Genomic DNA, 12,653 nt, shown 5'->3' with positions numbered 1-12,653 from the left:
TTGTATTGTTAATGCTTATATTAAAAAAGCATAAATTCACATAGTGGAATTTGGACTGAACAAAGTAGTCCAGCCCTTTTTTCAACATTACACAACATTGTCACACATGAAACCTTTTTGTTATTCGGTTCTGAAGTTTGAAAATGAAAATAAAACGGGGGTCACTTCATAGGCTTGAAAGAAGCCCAAGCAGCATAAAAACCCGCAAATTCTCACAAAGGCTGCACCTTTCTTCTGCTGCTGTTATAAATAAGCCTTAAACATTTGAATGCATGCCTTACTGCTGCTAATCCCATTCACGTGTTTACAAAGCTTTTTTCTGTCCGTTATGTTTTTGCTAAGCAGTTTCTCCGTTTTCCTCGTACTGTGATTGTCAGTGAGCACAACACGACTGAAACAGTGTAAAGGCAGGTAAAAAAGACAGGGTAAAACGCCTGATTGTCGGGAGTGGGATTTGAACCCGTGCCTCTATTTGGAGATCGAAACACAAAGCTTAAAAGACACGAAGCTGTGAAATTACTGTTTTAAACCGCTTGAGTAGCCTGAAAAAATGGGTACTGATTGCACCAGTCGCATCCGATTTTCCGTAACTTTAGAACGATTGATACGACTGGGCAAACACAATTTATGGCGTTTAGCATGACATGGAAAACGGTACCGGAGGATTCGGGTCCAGACTACCAGACTCAGAAACTGTTTTTGCCCCGCACTATCAAACTATTAAACTCCCAGCCTCTCTCACTCTCTCCTCACCTCTCACCTATGATCTGAACCTCACGGTGCCTTCTTTCTTACCAAAAATCCAAACACACATTGAAAATCTACCTCTACCATACATGTCAAAAGCTCACTCCCCATCATTTCTATCCCTTTATTTCATTCTTTTGATGCATGTTTTTGCACATAACCTGTTACCTTTTGGTTGTTTTGCACACTGCCTGTTGTTGTTTTTTGCACATCGGCTGTTGTCTTTCTTTTGTTATACAATTATATTGATGTTGTGTTTTTTTCTTTGTACTACTTATGTCCGAGAGCTAGCTAAATAGCATTTCGTTATACCATATACCTGTGTATGAGTATAATGACAAAAAACTTGGACTTGAACTTGAACTTGACATAGTCTTGCAGGCAGTATATTATTTTATCGTTTACTCGTATAAAAAACACGGTCTTCTCGTTCCTAAGTCAGATTTTTAGTGCTTTCAAACGTTACTTCCAACCTGGACTGACAGCTCACCAGATCTGTTTGTGATCAGACCATGGAGTCGGGGGCTGTACCAAGCGCACGTTCCTTCCCATTGCTGAGGCGATCATTCGGAAGATGGGGTGAAGAGAGATAAGCTTTGTCGACTAAAAAACAAGGCAGGATATGGAAGAATACTAATCACTGGCGAAAGTTATGTTCTCTTACTATTGAGATCCCTACATTGCGAGTTTTTTTAAGACTTTGAAACTAAAGGAAAGCGGTGACAAATTAAACAGGCACGGGTGGGGTTTGAACCCACGTTCTTCGCTTCACGAGACCAACGCCTTACCACTTGACCACCGCCCCTTCGCGTAAGTATGGGAATAAGGTTGTTCAAATTATTTTTTTCTGAATCTGGTTTACATCGCCAAATGTAAACCGGAGGCAGCAACAACAATAAAAGGGATACTTGTCCTTAAACTCAGACGTGATGTTCTGCAGACATGTGCACAATGTCCTGTTTTCTTGCAGTGTAGACATTTTGCTGTTCACGCTCCGCATTCATCTGCTTTGTGCGTTGTTAGTCCGCACCTGTAACATGTAATGTCAGCCGTCCCCTGTTCTTCTATTTCTCTAGCATGACTGTGTCCTGCTGCTCGGCTTTTTTTTGTAAAGTTTGAGCGAGCGCCCCGTTCAGTGTCACTTTGTCACTGTGGTCAGAAAGCATTCTTGATTCTGCTTGAGCTGCTTCATGAATTCTAGCGACTGTAAGAGCTCTTTTTAAAGTCAGCCCTTCCTCCTGCAGCAATTTATAGTCTCTTATGTGCACATTTTTCGACAAGTTGATCTCTTAACATGTCAGTTTCCAATACTCCAAAGTCAAAAGATTTAGCCAGTTCTCTTAGTGCAGTCACAAAAGCATCAACAGATTCGTCCTGAGACTAAGTTCTCTGCCTAAATTTATGCCGTTCCAAAACCGCATCTTTTAAGTGCTCTTGATTAAACTATGCATAGAAAAACAGCACTACTGATTATTTTCATGGACCGATGCACACTTGTTCTGTACAACTCGAGTGATAAAGCCCTGTCTGCAAATATTGTAGAAGAAAATAAAAGGTGAAACAACGCCCCAACCACAGGAATGGTAACAGGAAGGATCGTGTTCTTATTTGATAAGTCCTTTTGAGATGTCTTGTCAATGCACACAGGCGTTAGAGCTGAATAATTTACTTTTAGTGGTGTTTTTAAACAAAGATGGAACATGTTATTTCTATACCAGGAAGAAAGGAGCAGACTTTAACTTTAAGAGGCAAAAATGACACCTTATCAAAGCTAATATTAATTAAAATGACATCACAACAAAAGAGTGGAGCCTTGAGTGAATACAATTAGTTTTCATTGGACGTCTGTATCTCCATAACTTTGTAGGTGAGAGAGAGGATTGTGATAATTTGCAGGTGCTTCTCGGAAGTGCGTTGGTGGTACAGGCGCCTTCCAAATAATTGAGTCGGGTTTGAATCCCAGCCAGTACAAACCCAAATCTTTTCAAGATAATTTGTGGTCCGCTAACACATCTTTTGAAACACTACAACAGGTAACACCCCGTGTGAAACATCATGAACATCTGTTAAAGCCTGAGTTTTACATACTCTAACGTAAATAAACGTTAAATATTCGTTAGTCTGTCGGGAGGCTGTGCAGGGTGTTAAGAAATAGAATTTCTAAAAGACAGGCTCCCTAAGCTTAACATCAAGTCAGAAAAAATGCTGTTTTCTCTACAGAAATGCTCTTTACATTTCAGCACTGTTGCAACTCCCTTTATAAAGGGTGTGCACACGTATACAACCACAGCATTGAAATATTTTTTTTTTAAATTATTGTTCCAAAAAAAATGTTCCATTTGTTTTCTTTTTAGTTTTGTTGATTAAAAGATTTTATTAAATGTGAAAAAAATCTGAATGTGAAAAAAGGTCAAAATGCTATTGAAAAAAAAATCAGTAATGTGAGGAAAGATGGATTGTGGGAGCCCCTTGACTTCCCATGTCATGATGTATTTCTCACTCATTCTACTGGGAGTGGTGCCGTCGCTTCTGGATAAAGTCTGTCAGTGGTCATTCCAGACGGGTCAGGTATGACTGCTCTTCGGCACAAGAGACACGTGACTTGCCAGGATCCCGACAGTGTCGGTTTTTTTTCAGAGCCCGGATAGCTCAGTCGGTAGAGCATCTGAATTTTAATCTGAGGGCCCAGGGTTCAAGTCCCTGTTCGGGCTGCTGTGCCGTTCTTAAGTCTATTGTGAATGTCATTCTAAGTAGTCTTTTATCTTTCACTCTTCTAGCTGTACTGTGGTTATTTTAAATGTCCATTACTTGTATTTACAGTAGTGTATTTAGTGTTTCATTTCACAAACCGAAAATGTTCAAGTAGATCTTGTCACTCTACTCCACATCATTATCTAAATTAAATCACAGTAGAGTACAGGACACGCAGTGAGAGGCTCACACAGTGAGTACTCTTGAATACGACAAGAGGAAAGGCACACTGCACATCTGCAGAACATCACGTCCGAGTTTACAGTGACAGCAGAGGTTGGAAGCGAAGTAGTTTTTTTATTACTCGCTCGCTGAACGATCTCTCAAGAAACCTCGGTGGAGATTTAACGGGTGTCTAATAATCACGTTCAAAAAGGTGACGATACGTTTTTTTTTTTACTAGGTAGCCTTAATGGCAACACGGTGTGAGTAGATCTTAAAGCAGCAGCAGACAGAGTACCTGTAATGGCACCGCAGTGCTTTGAGTTCGGCTTTTCTTATTTCTTCTGCAGAACCAGTGGTATCGGAATATACTGATCCGCATAAGAAGCGCTTTCGGGTTCTGATCATTTTTATTGAGCGCTACTCTAAACTTTACTTTTGCTCGGGCTAGTTTTCCCCATGAAAAAAAGACATATCCCTAATTACATAATTTCACTTTTTTTCTTATCAACGAGTAGAAAGAAATAAAATATGTACTTCATTATAAGTACCACAGGCAAGATGGCTGGTGGTCTAAGGCGTTGCGTTCAGGTCGCAGTTAACCCTGGAGACGTTTGTTAAAATCTCACTTCTAATAAAGAGGTCTTTCTCGTTAGAATAGAAACGATAGAAGCCTTAAGCAGGAAAAAAATCACAACATCTCGCATTTCACGTGTTTAATGTTAACTGTCTCAGTGGTTGCCTCGGTGATTGATGGCTCTTCTCTCTCGCAGGGTGATGGCAAACTTCTTCAGAGAGGGAGTCTCCCACGCACGGCTTTTCTTTATCAAAAGCTGAGACAACAGAAACAGGCTTCAAACTGACATGAATTACTTCTTGAGCGTTTATGACCGTCTTTAAAAGCTGAGAGCAGGTGAAAAAGTCTTTGAAAATGAGGAAATGACTGCTGACGCTCAGCTGCAGACAAGCGCTCCTCATTAGTATAGTGCTGAGTACCTCCGCTTGTTGCGCGGGAGACTGGGGTACGTTTCTGTGACAGGTCGCTGGTTTAATTTTTTAACAACCTGACTTCACTTAAAAAGTGTGTACTGTGTCCTGCGTTTCGGACTTGTTACTGCGGTAGAATATGGAGATCATCTCCAGCTTTGAGTTCAACTGCAACAAGAAGTCATGCTAAATGTAGTATAGTGAGTAGACATCGCGAGACAACAGAACGAGAGAGTAGAAGGCAGGAATATATGGTGTAAGGGTGTGATCTGTGTAGTTAATAAAATAGTTAATATAAAAACGTCTCTTTATTAAGATACACAACATTTATGGCGACAAGAGATGGACTCAAAGCAAGCAGAACACTGCAGATTTTAGTTCTCTTGCTGGTAGAAACGAACTTCTGAATTTTCGGACTTTTCGTTTAGTTTGCGCCATGAAAGATATGGCAGCCGCGCCGAGAAGCTTTGCTTAAGCCCAGCTTTTTCCACCGCTTCTACTGAACCTCGGAGCACCGGATTTGTATACGGAATACAAGATATGGATGGAGTCTTACAGATTTTTTTAAATAGCCAGTGGATCTACAGAAGCTCCGGATGCCGTGAGACGGGCTACATTACTGCACTGTATCGGGGCGTCCGTGCAGCGGATTTTCGTCAACCTCCCTGGAGAAAAAGGTACATATGAACAGACTGTAGCTGCCTTAGACGCTTACTTTACACCGCGGAGAAATGTGGGTTTGGAACGGCATAAATTTAGGCAGAGAACTTAGTCTCAGGACGAATCTGTTGATGCTTTTGTGACTGCACTAAGAGAACTGGCTAAATCTTGTGACTTTGGAGTATTGGAAACTGACATGTTAAGAGATCAACTTGTGGAAAAATGTGCACATAAGAGACTATAAATTGCTGCAGGAGGAAGGGCTGACTTTAGAAAGAGCTCTTACAGTCGCTAGAATTCATGAAGCAGCTCAAGCAGAATCAAGAATGCTTTCTGACCACAGTGACCGGGGTAAAGTTAGCTTGAAGTTAGAAAACGATTTTGGAACGCCTGTAGGGCTTTCGCAAAATCTCTTAGAATTACAAAAACACATGCTTTGTGTATAAAATACATTGTGAGTGCTTTCTCAGCCTTCACGTCTTTCGTTTTTATGACGTTTTTTTGACCACAATCGAATATTCTTTTGTCCATATCTTCGCAATGGAAGCACAGAACGCCTTCAAACCAAATGCATTTTAAAGACCACGACTTGTGGATATTTCCACAGCCTCTACACCAAACTATCAGTGAGCTTATTATCTTTTTTTAAACCTCCGGTTTTTCATCTATGCGTAATTACGCACGAACTGGAACCCGGGGACCGCTGTGTGCACACGTTCACAACGCGAGAAATACTGTTCAATACGGTCAATATGACCATAGGAAGCAGAACAGCGCAGTCTCCAATTACCCAGACTGTAAGCACGGGAATAAAGCTTTGTTTGATTTCTGAAACCTCTCCTTTACGTCCTGTTTTCATTCAGGTAAGGGTCAACTATATTGACAATACTACTGACAGCAGGAAGATTAAAATATTCTTTACTCAGTGGCTTATTAAAAACAGCTCCCATGATGTTCCAACCGATTTACACAGAACACTGACACAGCTTTGTGTTCTGAATCTCTTTTTCTCATGCTTTTATTTAATGTGGCACAATGCACTGGGGTAGGGGTATTCTGTTCACAAACCAATAGCATTTAAACCACAGCACCCACAATGCTGCATGTAAGTGTTTTGCACACTAAGCAGGTCCTCTGACTTTTCCCAGCTTTGTTTTGGGTTGTGGCCCCTTTATTTTTTATGATTTTCTGAAGATAACACTAAAGGTAATACACTGGGATAGGTGGGTCTTTTTTATGGCTCAATAGCAATTCAAATACAACAGCCACACTGCTGAAACCAAGTGTTTTACACACCAGACAGGCCCCCGAACCTCATACAACCTTGCTGTTGCTGTGGCCCCTTTCTTTATTTTTTATGATTTTCTGAAGATAACACTACAGGTAATACACTGGGATAGGTGGGGTCTTCTTCATGGCTTCATGATTTTTTGACTGTAATCAAGTGTTGTGCACACAAGGCAGGCCTCCTGACCTTTCACAGTCATGCTTTGTTGTGTGAAACTTTAATTCTCTTTTTAGGATTTTTTGAACATGGCAACTTCCACCGAGATGAATGGGGTGCTCTTCAATAGCTTTTTCATCTATACACACAAGCGTTTATAACCAAGACACTCAGAACCAACAGAATCAACCTGAAGTCATAGAAAATCAAGAATGCCCCCGAGACACCTACACCCCCCTCCTGGACCACTCTGGTATCAACACCCCCAAACCAATCCATACCAGCTAATAAGACTCAGAATCGGTGCAACCCTCCAACCTGGACCAAGAGCAGGATGGGACAAGAACCTGCAGCACACTACGCACCCCTCAGACCTGTGGTCAAGGGCTGGTGGAGTAGGGAATATGATCAATGAATTTCTGAAGTTTTCTAAACTCGAAAAAAAATAGTTGGAATGACAATATGTGGTCAACACTGTCAAACAGAGTCCTTGGAGAGGATTGCCCCAGCAACAAGAAATGGTTATCAGTGTTTGGCATGAAGATAGAAAAAAAGTAAGAACCCAAGTGCTTAGGGTGCAGAAAGAGGAGAGTATTGGTAGGGATTCCAAACCAGATGACAGTACACAATCTATAGTCAGTATTTCAAGTCAAAGTGAGGGACATAGTTTGGAAGGTAACACAGAGCTCAGAAGTTCATCAGAAGATACAAAAGATACATGGGCAGCACATGGCAGCACAGACAGTGGTGACATGTTAGAGGGAGAAAACAAATCTGTGTAGAATCAGAAAAAAAGCCTGAAGAGCACAGTGAATATTCCCAGGGGGCAAGCTCGTCTGGGACGTCACCTCAGGATAAAAGGGGATTAAGAAAGATTATGTCTGTGCCTAAAACTTTCAAAGTATGTCTAAAGGCTGAACAATGGAGAAAAATAGCACCTCTAAAAGGTACATCTAAACTAAGATGACCATGGAGCACATCTTTAGTACCACGTTTGACATCTCAACATGTACTACCGAGAGAGTGCAGCATGTAGAAACTGACTACTGCTGGGCCCTGATTCACAGTGTTTTTTTGCCTTCAATGGGGACACCATCCATGCATACTTAAATCGTGCAATGAAAGTCTGCCAAGGCAAACTTAAGTACACAGAACTTCAGATGTTCACTGTTCTGCACCTTTGCTCTGCCCATGTCATAAAGGCTGTCTCTCAAGCAATTAGTAAAAAAACAACAGACAAAGGACTGCGAGACTTTGCAACATTTTCCTTTGCCATCCTGCAAAACAGCACAACTTTGAGTGTCGCCAGAAATGTTTTCAAACACATGTGTATTGTACTCTCAAGCAGGAGGTTCACAACTGAAGTCCAATCTAGTGTCTGCCTCCTTAACGCTTATATTTCTCAAACAACCACACCAGACCAGATGGAAAAGGAAGCAGAAGTCAAAGACACAGATGAGGTACTGTACCCAAACATGAGAGGCAGCCTGGGCTGCTCTCCTTTCGCTGTGGAGTTCAAAGGTATTTATGAAGACAGCATATCAGTTCAAGGACATGATGACTATGGGACACAACACAATGTGAACCCCTATTTCTGTGAAGACATAATAAGATTTCTGTTGCAAAGATACATGGCATTATTTCCACTGTGGAGTGGAATTTTGTTGGGTGACCTGACAAGATATGCTTCAGACAGCAAAAAAGACATATCAATGTCAGAGGTAGCACAAACAAGAGCCACTAACTGTCATGTTGAGACATGGTTTGGCGTTGTCAAGCAATCAATACTTCAGCACAGGAGGAAACTGAAGCCAGCAGAGTTTATTACGATGATGAGAAAATCCCTCTAGGGTGGTACAGAGAACATATAATCCAAAATGATCTCCCCAAAAAGGTTTTGATGACACCATTGATCACCACTAAAACACGTCATGAACATGCACAGGAACAATGGGCAAAGAGAGCACCAGGTGTAGGCAAAGAAACAAAAAATAAATTCTACAGCGCACCACAGAAAATTCCAATCCCCCAAAAAATGAGAAAACAGGAAAAAAAAGTTAGCAATAGAAATATTGAAACAAGTGAAAAGTCGCCAGATGACAGCAACGGCCTGCAAGTACAGCAGGGGAAAGCAGGAACCATAGAATGTAAAGAATGGCAGCACAAAGAAGAAGGGAAAGTGTCACCCAAGCAAGCTGCCGTGGGCATGACTGAAGTGATCACACCACACTGTGATGCACGCCCCATCTCAAAACTTATAAAAGAGAAAACAGATTTCAGAAAGAAGGTAGGATTTGTATTTCAAATATTTCTCTGTGTGGACATTCACTTCTTTTTCAGAGCTTATGAATGTCATCTTCTACTACTGTAGGTGTTCTTTGTCGTTTCTCTCCAACTTGTTATACTTGTTGATAGTGGTGTGTAATCTCAATTTTCGTTATGTTAGCTCCAGTGATCTCTTGTGTATGCTTTTGGCTTGGTAAATCTTTTTTAGGTTCACGCCCTTTGGAACATCAATCCGAGTGAATTAGTGGTTGCAGTTTTGCCATCCATGCACAGTGCAGACACATATATTCTCAGACACTCGGAGTTTGTGTCTCTGAAACCAGATGAGTGGCTCATAGGCGAGGTGAGATGAAAGTGTTTGATTGCAAGGTTTGTTAAGGTTTCTGAGCTTTTGTGTAATCAAATGTGTGTGAGTGCGTGAAATCATATCTTCTTCAATTGTATTTGCTTTTTCCATAAGACCATTGAGTGTTACTTTCAAGTAGTGAAAGAATCCATGGACTTGGGGAAGAAGGTTTTCCTAATGAACCACTACACAACTAGTGTAATCATAAGTGGGAATAGAGAGCACATGGCTAGACAACGTTTGTCCAAGGTAAGGACATCAAACACAAATGTTGATGGATTACATTAGTGAGAGGCAAACATGGTTTTTCACTAACTGATGATTGTTTTATCAATAGAGAAACAAGGAGAGCTACAAGCAATCAAAACAGGTCACAACTGTGCCCATGGTGCTGCCTAAAGAAACTACCTTTATAGTCAGAAATCAAAATTCAAAGGTAGCACACCATCCATGTGAGCTTGTCTTGCTAATCTCGTCATTCTTTTCATTACAGGTCAACTTTGAAAACTATGAAGCCATAATTAGTTTTTTTTAACAGTGGTGTCCATTGGAAGTTGTTGGTAAGTGTGGTGCAGGTAATCCAAAACAGCGTAGGTTTATAATTACACTTGGAACCATAACACAGTTCAAGTGATTATCCCTGTTGCATCTAAAAAAATTACAATGTATTGGTTCCTCTCCTGTTAAAAAAGGCGGACATGGATAGTGAGTATCCAAGGCAATAGTGACAGTGCACTTTTCCTAAAATATTATTGTGAATACTGCTGTGTAATAAACAGAAAACCAAGTGTCATGAATTACACCCCCGCAGGCAGGCGGTCATGCATTCCCACGAGCTCCTCCCATCCCAAACGTGCACGCACCAATCTTTCCTCTATTTAAACCCTCGCCAGACCCCCTTTCAGTGCTCACGATTGAGATCTTCTCCCTGAGCTTAGTTCCTAGTTTACATTCTGTGATACTACTCTTTGACTCCTGGATCTTGACCCTGCTGTTCTTCTGCTACGTCTTTGCCTCCCAACTTTGTACCTACGCGCCTACTACTCTCTCCTGGATTTTGGACCCTGCTCTTCTTTCCAGACGACGGCCACGCCTACCGATTCTGTACCGACGCTCCTACTACGACTACCCGGATTTTGGACTCAGCTACTTCTCCGACTACGCCTTCGCCTATCATTACCCTTCCGAAGACCTCCGCATAGAATCCCTATCCTCCGCAGTCACCCCCTCCGTGACACCAAGCAGGTCAAAGTGTCATGTAGGAAAAAAAAAGTACTGTTAGGTCATTTTCTGACTGTCTTTGCTGAGGTTTGCAAAATATTACATGTTAAATAATATATAAATATAAATAAAATATTTAAATATTAAAAACTTTTGTTTCCACAACATTAAACTCCTGAAACTGCCTGTGTGTCTGGCCCCACATTAAATGCAACTTCATGTCTGATGATGTGCCCTTTGTTTCTTGCAGTATCTGTGTGCTCCATCCCAGAAAGTCTTTGTGGTCGACCCTATGGGGAGTGACGAGATGGCAGACTCCACTGCAGTGGCAAAAAGTTTCAGGTAAGAAATCAAGCATTGGTTTCGTGGTGAAACTCTGCACGGGCACACATGCATTTCACATTCAAATTCAGCATGACAAATATGTCCTCATTTATCAATAACCTATTATTTTGATTCACAGGGATTTTCAAGATGCGAAGGAACGTCCTAGGAAAAGAAGACTGGTTGAATATCATCTGGCACCCAAGTGTGATTGGTCACACCAAGCAAGCAGATGCCTCAAGCTGTGGGGTCTTTGTGATGCAGGTCAGCATAACCTTTCCATGCAGAAATTTTGGACTGTCTCAAAACTATTGTATGAGAGATTTTTAGGGAAATAATAATTGTGAAAAACCTTCACCTGTTAGATGGGCGCAGACATCGTGAACAATTTCCTGGATATTCCAACATACATCGAGATGAACAGCAGCGCCAAAGAAATAAGAAAGTTGCGGGAAGACCTGTCAATCAGAATTCTTGAAGCTTCAGGTATTGTACCATTTGATCATCATTGCCTGCGTTTATTGGTGTATGTTGTTTTCCTGAAGCATGTTCTGTCTATGTAACAAGTCTGAATGAAAAAAGATTCTCGATTTATTTATATGCAGAACTCATTTGAGATGAAAAGTTAATTAAATCACATTTCGCACAGTTAAAATTCAATGACACTTTGGCCTTCGTCGTGGTTGACACAACCACAGTCTGGGAAAAGTGTGGGTCTTGATTGCCCATAGTGAAACAAACTGGTTGAACATGGCTGTGTTATCATGTGCCCCCTTAAAGTCATAGCAACAAGAAAAGGGTAACAGGTGTTGACAGGAGTATTCTGAGACATGACAATGTGCGGTTTAAGAAGCAGTAGAACACCTAATCAGGAAAGTGCATACGAAAAGGTCTCTATCAAATGGTCTTCAATTATGCAACAATGATCTGTAGATAACATTGGAAAAATCAGTCTATTTGGCATGTTTATTATAGCTCCTCTCCAGGACATGTGTCTGATGTGTGGAGAAACACTGGTGCTGCAGACAAACTGGGAAAGTGAACATCATTTCTATCTGTATGTGTAATTGTTATGTCCCAGTGTGTGGTCTGTGTTTTTTTATGTTCCACACTGCTGACCCTTTGATTGTTCTCCCTCCCCCATTGGCCCCCATTGGCCCACCATTACACCACTGTTCTGTATGACATCATGATCAATTAGCTTCTCAGCCAGCGTGCATCTTATTCACTATATAACATGGAGGTTTTCTGAAGGAAGAGCCTTTCGTTTGACTTTGGTCCTGCTTGGTTTTGCTTTGCTTCATTTAGTTGTGGTTATCGCTTTGTTTTGCTATTGTTTTGGCTTTGTTGGTTTGTTGTTTTCTGTTCATTTCTTTGTACTTTCGTTTGTTTGTGTTTGTCCTTGTTTTGCCATTATCTTGCCCTAACATGTTACATGTTCAACCTTTATGTTCTTTTGTACCCTGTTCCTGTCGATTAGTCTTGTTTTCCCTTATTTGTATTCCTAGTTCACTTGTGTTTTTGTGTAAACTTTTGTGTATAAGGTTAGTTCAGGTTGTTGGGTACATTCTACACACTTAAATGATTTTGTATTAGTAACACTAGTTAAGTACGGGTGAGTGCCATTTTTCTTGTATGGTTTTGAGTAGTCAGGGGAGGTTAGCTAGGGTGTTGAAGACGCAGAAGACCGTGTGTTTCGGGTTTTCTTTTGCAGTCAGGTTAGCT

General features: G+C 41.1%; 1 protein-coding gene and 1 non-coding gene across 1 annotated transcript; one reads left to right on the top strand and one right to left on the bottom strand.

Annotated features, from left to right (window-relative positions):
- LOC138242764 (zinc finger protein 271-like) overlaps nt 1–12,653 on the bottom strand; it is a 1,399,044-nt gene that overhangs the window by 1,290,635 nt on the left and 95,756 nt on the right.
- trnak-uuu (transfer RNA lysine (anticodon UUU)) lies at nt 3,386–3,458 on the top strand. Its single transcript has one exon. It is a non-coding gene; the product is annotated as a tRNA-Lys (tRNA).

This window comes from Lepisosteus oculatus, chromosome 14, assembly GCF_040954835.1.
Source record: "Lepisosteus oculatus isolate fLepOcu1 chromosome 14, fLepOcu1.hap2, whole genome shotgun sequence".
Classification (NCBI taxonomy): domain Eukaryota; kingdom Metazoa; phylum Chordata; class Actinopteri; order Semionotiformes; family Lepisosteidae; genus Lepisosteus; species Lepisosteus oculatus.
Note: the sequence above shows the minus strand (reverse complement) of the source record. Positions and strands in the feature narration are given on the sequence as shown.